The sequence below is a fragment of the Choloepus didactylus genome, chromosome 8 (assembly GCF_015220235.1).
Source record: "Choloepus didactylus isolate mChoDid1 chromosome 8, mChoDid1.pri, whole genome shotgun sequence".
Lineage (NCBI taxonomy): Eukaryota > Metazoa > Chordata > Mammalia > Pilosa > Megalonychidae > Choloepus > Choloepus didactylus.
Genome location: NC_051314.1, coordinates 37356110 through 37365868, shown reverse-complemented (window position 1 = coordinate 37365868; position 9759 = coordinate 37356110). Strand labels below are relative to the sequence as shown.

Below are 9759 nucleotides of genomic sequence, written 5' to 3'. Positions count from 1 at the left end.
TCCCTCATCATGTGTGACTCTCCATCGGGCTGACTCAGCACATGGCAACCAGCTGTCTTTAGGGAAAATGATCTAAGAGAGAGCATGAGACAGTACATTCAAGAGGGAAGCCACAATCTTTATTACCTATTTTCAGAAGTAATGTCTTGTCATTTATGCCACTTTTTATTCATTAGAAGTGAATGAGAAGTCTAGGCCATATCCAAGGTGAGGATGCAAAGGCAGGATCAACAAGAAGCAAGACTCACAGGGACCATCTTAGAGGCTCAGTGAAAAGACTCTTAGTTGAAAGAAATCCAATTCAAATGACTTTAAAAGGAAATTCATCAGAATCTAATAAAATTGAAAATAAAAGAGGTGCAGAAACAAAGGATCTCAGTCAGGGACAGCATTTGATACAATGTGTTAGTCATTCCTTCTTTAATAACTTTTCTTCATATTACTTCTAGAACATCATAGCCCCCTTGGTTTTTTCTCCCACATTCTTGGATGCTCCCTTTCAGACTCCATTCCTAATTTTCCCTCTTTTTCCAGATCTTTAAATGTTGTGACTAAGGATTCAGTCTTCAAACCACTTCTATTCTCTATCTACACTCACTCCCTAGGGGATTTCATACAATCCCTTGTTTTAAATGACATTTATCCACTAAACAAATCCTTTATGAATTAAGATAATCCTGGCTGCTGTAAGCAAATCTAAAAATATATAATGATCAAGCATGATAGATGTTTATTTCTAGCTAACATAGTGTCCAAAACAGATGTTCTTGATCAGTTGACAATTCTCCTCCAAGTGGTGATTTAGGGACCAGAGGCCTTCCATTTTGTGGCTCTGCTATATTCAACTAATAGCTTTCAAAGTTGTAACTTCTGTTTGCAACAAGCCAGAAAAAGGTGAAGGAGCATGGAGGATCAGGCATAAAACATTTTTATGGGCTAGGCTCAGAATCATACCCATCACTTTGCTAATATTCCATTGGCTTCTGTTCCATTCCACTCAGTCATATGATCAGATCATATGATCAGATTAAACTACAAAAATGGCTGGAAACATCAATCTAGCTGTAAGCCCAAGAAGAAAAGCAAACAGTTTTGGGGACACAACTGAAACAACAATTTGTAAATCTTTGCCTCTTTACCCATTGCTCCAACCTTGCTCTCTCCTTTCAACTCTAGATTCACATATCTACTTGCCTAGTTGGTGTCTGCCCAGGTAACATCCTAAAAGATGTGAGACCAGGAAGGAAGAGCAATTTATTTTTAGTTTTAGTTTAAAATATCCCAGGAAAAATTCTTACTGTCTCTGTTTGGGTCACCTGATCACCTCTTGGACCTATTACTCCGACAAAGAGAATGGGATATTAATACTGGTCTGAGCCCACTCTGTGATGAACAAGACTGAAATTTACCAAATGAATGGTAATTTTTTTTACAAGCAGCTACTAAAACAATTCTGTGAGCTGAACAGACCCACAATGGGTACCTTCTTCACAAAGTGCTGATGTCGAGCACAGAAGTTGAGGTAAGCATTGCTAAGGTTTCAACTTCAACTCAGAAAGTTCACTGGGCTTATGCAACACCATATATGAATCATTTATTCAGTCATTCATTCAGGGTTTATTAAACACCTGATACATACAAGACCCTGTGCAAGATGCACTAGTGTACTAGTATATGCTAGGAACATGGTAAGCACTTAAGAACTACAACTGAATCACTGTCATATTCTTGGGATTCAGAGTGCTTTCCACTGGGTAGGGAGTTGGATAAAACTGGAGGTATGTGTGAAGGGAATTCTGATTTAGAACCAGAATGGACTTTGCATACATATCAGTTTCATGTTTCAATATAGGTTCAATATAAACTTTAATTTAAACCCTGAAGCACTTCAGGAAGCTCATTTTAGTAATTTGAAATATCCATGATTTTATATCATATGTATCTGAGTACATTTAGCAGAAACATGCAGTGGTCAAAATGACTTCCTTGGTGTGGGTTAATGGGATACTAAACTATTTCCACTGAATGTTAGGCAAATCTGTCTCTGTAATTATCAAGTTAATTTGACTTACATATACCCTAGTATCTTTAATGCTTGGTATATTAAAGAAACTCAGTAAACATAAATATTTATTAAATGAATGAATGAATATCTCCACCACCTAAAAGATATGTCTCTCTTTTACCTTATTAAAAGTGTTCTCATATGGTTAAAAGCCACTTTTATGTTCACTATCTCTGGTAATCATACTTCCATGAAACCAAGGATTGGATTTGTGAGATATCTGAGCTAACTCAGGGTAACTTACAATTGCAAAATGACACCAAGAAGCTACAGCCTGCAAGGCAGTGTTCTTTCTTGATTCCAGACAGAATTCCAAAGAGGACTTCTCCCCAGCTGACACAACTATTTTGCTGTATCTTGCCAGGTAAGATGTCATTTTTCTGTGTCAAAGCAGATTAACTGCTTTAACAAATAACCCCTAAATCTCAGTTGTGTAAGATAATAAAATTTATTTCTTACTTACCATAATCCAACCCAGGTGCTTGGAGATGGGCAGCTATCATGGCTGCCTCCCTGATTCAGGAATCAGTGATTCTTCCATCTCATGATACTGCCATTTTCCAAAAGGACACAAGAGAAGGTAGGAAAATTATGGAAAAAGCATACCAGATACTTACTTAACTTTACACATATGTTAAACAAAATATCTCTTCACATTCTGTTGATCAGAGGAAGTCACATGTCCCCCATAGATGCAAAGAAGGTAGAAAATACAGTCTCTGGCTGGAAAGCCTCTTCCCAGCAACCACTTAGCACTATGGAAGAGGACCACAAACCTTTGATTGCCAACTAATCTTTTACACCAATTAAAGACATATTACCAATCCTTCCCACCAGGGACACAGACTATAAAATCCCTCACAGCAGTGAGACAGACCCTCACCATTTGGAGACCCAGGGGACTGGGGAGGACTTTCAAGCCCAGGTAAGTGAGGGACAAAGAGGCTGTGAAAATGTGGACAGAGACCATGTTTCCAGCCCTAGTCTGAAAGCCCTTCCCCTAGCCCTGAGGGAAATAACAGCAGGTCACCATTTCCTTGCCTATAGGGCAGCTGAAAAACTGGGACAGCTTGGGGAGTCCTCTGCCACAATTAAAGTTGGGGGGCACAGCCCCACATCAAGTCATATTTTGGCTGACAAGGTGAGGACCTAGGAATTCTGCAGTTTCAGCCCTAGCTGTTCAGATTCAGCCTGTGCTCAGAGGCAAAACAGCTTCTGAGGGCAATTCAGTCACTGGAAAGCACCATATACTGGACAGACTGGAAAGTGCCAGGGAATTTAAGAGCTTTTAAAGGACTCTCCAGACCCTATCTTAGGACCATTGGAACTGGTGTACACCTGCTGCACAGAAACCTGGCCCTGTTTTGGCTGAGAAATAGAGACAACCCAACTGTTAAAGCAGGGCCCTAAGAGAGACCCAGGTCTTGCTGGCCAGTGAAAAACACAGCAACACTGGGGGCCAGTAGACTTGTTTTACCACACACAAAGACCTTGTTATGGTGCCCAGTGTCTACCCCCATCCCTGAGGCAGGTCACTGTGGGCACCTGGTTTTGGGCAGAGACCTGGGGGCAGATTCAACCTGACAATTGGTCACTGAAAGAGATGAATAATAGAGAACAAAGCCATCCAACAAGAAAACCCTAGGCAAAATATAGAAAATGACCTCCAGAATAAACTAATTAAGAAACACAGATACCTAGACACCAGCAAAAAATCACAACTCATTCCAGGAAGCAAGAAGATATAGCCCAGTCAAAGGAACAAACAAATACCTCAACTGAGATTCAGGAGTTGAGACAATAATTAAAGATGTTCAAACAAATCTTCTAAATCAAATTGAGTTGAAAGAAAATGTGGCAAAAGAGATGAAGGATATAAAGAAGACATAAGGTATCCATGCAGAAGGACTTGAAAGATTGAAAAAACAAATGACAGAACTTATGGGGATAAAAGACACAGAAGAAGAGATAAAACACAGTGGAGACACACAACAGGAGATTCAAAGAGGCAGAAGAAAGGATTAGTGAACTAGAAGACAGGATATCTGAAATCCTAAACACAAAAGAACAGATAAGGAAAAGAATGGAAAAATATGAACAGGGTCTTAGGAAATTGAATGACAACATGAAGTACACAAATATATGTGTCATGAGTATCCCAGAAGAAGAGAAGGGAAAAGGGCAGAAAGAATAATGGAGAAAATAATCAATGAAAATTTTCCAACTTTTTGAAAGACATAAAATTAAGAGTTCAAGAAGTACAGCACACCCCAAACAGAATAGATCTAAATAGACCTACTCCAAGACATTTACTAATCAGATTGTCAAACATCAAAGATCAAGAGAGAATTTGGAAAGCAGCAAGAGAAAAGCAATCTATTACATACAAAGGAAGCTCATAAGACTAAGTGTGGATCTCTCAGTAGAAACCATAGAGGAGAGAAGGCAGTGGTATGATATATTTAAGATACTGAAAGAGAAAAACTGCCAACCAAGAATTCTATATCTGGCAAAACTGTTCTCCAAAAATGAGCAAGAGTTCAAAATATTTACAGGTAGACACTGAGAGAGTTCGTGAAAAAGAGATCTGCTCTACAAAGAACATTAACAGGAGTGCTACAGGCAGATAAGAAAAGACAGAAGAGAGAGGTTTGAAGAAGAGTGAAGCAATGATGATTAGCAGTAAGGGTAACTAAAAGTGTAAAAAGAAAGAAAAAAAATAAGATATGACATATAAAATCCCAAATCAAAAATGGTTGAAGAAAGTACTGCCTTTACAGTAATCACATTAAATGTTAATAGATTAAACTCCCCTATTGAAATACATAGATTGGCAGAATGGATTAAAAAAAAAAAAGGATCCATCTTAGGCTACATACAAGAGACTCAATTAAGACCCAAGGACAAATAGAGGTTGAAAGTAAAAGGTTGAAAAAAGATATTTCATGCAAACAACAACCAGAAAAGAGTGGGGGTAGCTATACTAATATCAGACAAATTAGACTTAAAATGTAAAACAACTAAAAGAGACAAAGAAAGACACTATGTATTAGTAAAAGGGACAATCCATCAAGAAGACATAACAATCATAAATATCTATGCACTGAGCCAGAGTACCCCAAAATAAATGATGAAAACACTGACAACAGTGAAGGGAGTAGACACTTCTAAAATAATAGTTGGAGACTTCAATACACCACTTTCATCAATAGATACAACATATGGACAGAGGATCAATAAGGAAACAGATTTTGAGTGATAGGATAAATGAACTAGACTTAACATTTACAGAACATTGCACCAAACAACAGCAGGATATAAATTTTTTCATGGATCATTCTCCAGGAGAGACCACATGTTGGGTCACAAAGCAAGTCTCAATAAATTTAAAAAGATCCAAATTATACAAAAGACTTTCTCAGATCATAATGGAATGAGTTGGAAATCAATAACAGGAAGAAGACTGGAAAATTTACAAATATATGGGGGCTAAACAACACACTCTTAAACAATCAGTGGGTCAAGGAAGAAATTACAAGAGAAATCAGTAAATATCTCAAGGCAAATGAAAATGAGAACAAAACATACCAAAGTCTATAGGATGGGGGTGATGTCTTCAACATGGCAACAGGAAGAGCTACTGAAAACTCCTCTCCAGATAGTCAACGAAAAAAAGGACAATTCTGAATTGCTTGAATTCTGGAGTAGGATATAGATTGGAGAAGGACCCTGAAGATGCAGAATTGAAGAAAGAGAAGAAACATCAGTTGTCATTTTTTCCCTTTCCCTTTCTTTTTCTTTTCTTTTCCTTTTTTTTTTCTTTTTTTTCTTTTTTCTTTTTTCACCTCTTCCTCTTGCTTTGTGGAAGAAATGAAAATGTCCTCATACAGATAGTGGTGGTGAATGCATAACTATTATGATTATACAGGGAACTATAAATGAACCTGGCCGTGGCGTTGTGGGATTGAGAAAGCCTTCTTGACCAAAAGGGGCAATGAAACAAAATAAAGTTTCAGTAGCTGAGAGATTTCAAATAGAGTCAAGAGGTCATTCTGGAGGTTATTCTTATGCATTACATAGATAGCCCTTTTTTGTTTCTAATGTATTAGAATAGCTAGAAGGAAATACCTGAATCTGTTGAACTATAATCCAGTAGACTTGATTCTTGATTGTATAAGTATATAGCTTTAATTGTGTGACTGTGTGATTGTGAAAACTTTATGACGGACACTCCCTTTACCCAGTGTATGGGCAGATGGGTAATAAAGTAAAGACCAAAATATATGTATGTATGTATATACACACACACACACACACACACACACACACACACACACACACATATAAATAAATAATAGGGGGGGATAAGAGGTATGGGATGTTTTGGATATTCTTTTTTATTTTTTATGTTTTTTCTTTATTTTGGAGTAAAGAAAATGCTCAAAAATTGATTGTGGCGATGAACACACAACTATATGATGAGACTGTGAGCCACTGATTGTATATTTTGGATGGATTATCTGGTGTGAATATATCTTAATAAAATTGCATTAAAAAAAAAAAGACTTACTACCCAGGACTACATTCTGGTAATGTAGTAACTATAGGTTGGTCAAGTTGATAATGTAAATCAGTGCTTTGTAACTTTTTGGGGATCATGAGTATGATGAAACTCATGGACTGTCTCCCTAGAAAAACACATAAATACAAACAATTTGCATGGAATTTCAGGGACTTCATGGATTTCTTAAGCTTATCCATTGAAATCATTAGTGGATCACAGACTTATACCCTTGGAGTGGTTGAGATCATTTAGTTCAGAGGTGTATTTTACATAGTGCCGTAAATCATTAGACATGAACTAACTTAAATTAGAATTAAAAAAAAAAAAATCTGCCAAATTGGGTCTAATTTTTTTAAATTAATTGCTAGAACTAAGAGATCTGGAATACCAGTAGCATGCAGTCTAACTTTAAGGTGTCAGTTTTGTAAAGAGCATTGCTTCCTATCACTGCTACTACAAAATACTTTATGTTGGTATCCTGCCATTCATTTTGCCTTTTCTAATCCATTTCACATGCCAACCACAGTGATGTCCAAAAACTGAAATTTGGTCTTGCTTCCCTCCTACAGACCTTTCAGTCATTAAAGATCCAAACCCTTGAGATCCCACGTAAGGCCCTGGGTAAACCGACTCCACCTGCCACTTTCATGGTACGTACCTTTGTTCTGTGTGCTCCCTACCAACTGGCCTTTCTTTCACTTCCTCCCACCTCAGGGCCTTCATGCATGCCTTTCCTCCTCTTTGAATTCTCTTCCTTTTGCTCTTTGTATAGTTAACTGCCATTCTTCTTTCAGACAGCTCAACAGTTGTTTCACCAGGGAAGCCTTCACAGAGACACAAAGAAAATCAGGTTTTCTATATATTCTTAGAGCACCTTTTCTATTTCTTTTGTAGTGCTTATTACCATCTATAACAGTATGTTTGTATGATTACCTTTAGATAAGATCCATGAAGACAGGAACCATGAATATCTGATGCTACAACTTAGCACTTGGTTTAGTAAGTGGAGTATAGTGGACACTCAATGCTTGTTGAATGGATGAATGAATGAATGAATGAATGTTGCCTATACTTTACTGTAAATCTTGAAAAAAAAAGCTAAGTAATAAAGGGTCTTGAAACTAAATTATTTTCTCATCTGAAGTGAGGGTTTGGTCTGATTTTAAGCAACTTCTTGGTTAGGCAATAACTTTTATTGTACCATATAACAACTTCTGTTCTTAGATAACCTATAATTTTATAGGAGGACAAGTAGTAAAACATGTTTATCATTATTTTATATTACCAGGAGAAGGTCCCACTGAGGGAGGAAGGGCTGGGGAAGGTGACTTTTATAAAAAATAAAAATGGTAAGTAGGAGACTATTGGCCTAATCCAAGAAAGCTTCCTGGGGAGATGGTCCTTGGGTTATGGTTTGAAAGTGTCTATAACACTTCTTTGTTGAAATATATTTGGCACCCTGGGTGTCAACACAAGATTTTGTCCACAAATCTTACTCATCTCAGCTTTTCTATTTTTTGTCATCACAAAGATAAAGCTGTAAGTTACGTGAAAGGATGCCAAAGTGTGGATCAGCTTGGCATTTTGGTATTCCAGCAGGGAACAAGACATTAAACAACTGTGTCTCACACTCTCTCTGGTATATCGTATTATTGTTCAAAATATTTATTATCTCTCCATGTCAGACTTGGACATGTGAGTGGAAGTGACACGTGCAGAGCTCTGAGCAGAAGGTTTGCAAGCCATTGTGAGGTTCCACTGTCTCTTTTTTTCCCCTCTGACACAAGGCCAGTCATCTCCAGATGGGGATCTTCTATCAACCTGGATCCAGAGTGATGAGGATGAGGAAAAGAGCCACAAACTGACCTACAGTTATTTTGTAATATGAGCAACATATAAATTCATATTCTGGTAAGGCACTGAGATTTGAGGTCATTTGTTTTTGCAGCATAACCCAACAAAAGCTAACACCTTTTCCCTCCTGAAAATTGTATGTAATTCATCACAAACTTTGAGCTATACACCTAATGAAAGAATAATCATTCCCATTTGGATGGGTCATCATTTTTATTCAAAGTGCACAGCTTCAGCTAGGCACAAATGCAGTCTTGAGGGGGAAAATGGAATTCTCAACCATTGAAGCCTGTGGACCGACTTCTGCCTTCCTTGACGTGAGAGATGCTGAAGACAACTTGCCCTTGCAGCTCTCTTCTGGATGTGTCAAGAGGATTCCCTTTTAGATACGGAGTAAACTAAAAATAAATTTCTGTCATCTAGACAGGGGTTTCCTTTTCTGGGAAGGAAAATCAATCGAAAACAAACAAACAAAAAAGCTTATCTGCTGATTTATGGTGAAACAAAAATAGCCAGAGCCGAGTGTGCTGGTTTGTACATATATTATGTCCCCAGAAAGTCATGTTCTTTAATGCAATCTTGTGGGGGACAGACATTTTAGTGTTGATTAGGTTGGAATCCTTTGATTGAGTGCTTCCATGGAGATGTGACTCATTCAACTGTAGGTGATAACTCTGATTTAATATCTCCATGGAGATTTGGCCCTGCCCATTTAGGGCGGGTCTTGATTGATTTACTAGAATACTTTAAAAAGGGCCACGCAGGCCCAGATGCTTGATGCAGCTGAGACAGACATTTTGAAGACAGCCATTGAAAGCTTACACTGACATTTTGGAGAATGCCATTTTGAAACACAACTTGCAAGCAAGCAGATGCCAGCCACATGCCTTCCCAGCTAACAGGTTTTCCAGCCACCATGGGTATTCTTCAGTGAAGCTATCCTATTGTTGATGCCTTACCTTGGACACTTAATGGCCCTAAGACTGCAACTTTGTAACCAAATAAACCCCCTTTATAAAAGCCAATCTATTTCTGCTGTTTTGCAAAATGGCAACATTAGCAAACTGGAACATTATCATAATATCATTTTTTAATATTAATGGCTCATAGACAAATATAAAGGAAACTTATTCCACCAAAAACAGTTTATACAAACTGGCTAAGTTCTTACTCGACATTCCTTCTTCCTCCCCCTCCTCTTCCTCTCATTTCCCTTCTTTGTCCTTCTTCCTTGTCTTTGCCCAAAATCTACTCATGGCCATCTTTGGAAGATGCA

The 9759-nt window shown here is 37.8% G+C and overlaps 1 long non-coding RNA gene across 1 annotated transcript; it reads right to left on the bottom strand.

Annotated features, from left to right (window-relative positions):
* Nucleotides 1-211: 211 nt before the first annotated feature.
* LOC119541671 lies at nucleotides 212-5830 on the bottom strand. Its single transcript, XR_005218310.1, has 3 exons — nucleotides 5654-5830; nucleotides 2529-2615; nucleotides 212-333 (listed from the first exon to the last, which is right to left on the bottom strand). It is a non-coding gene; the product is annotated as an uncharacterized LOC119541671 (long non-coding RNA).
* Nucleotides 5831-9759: the final 3929 nt, after the last annotated feature.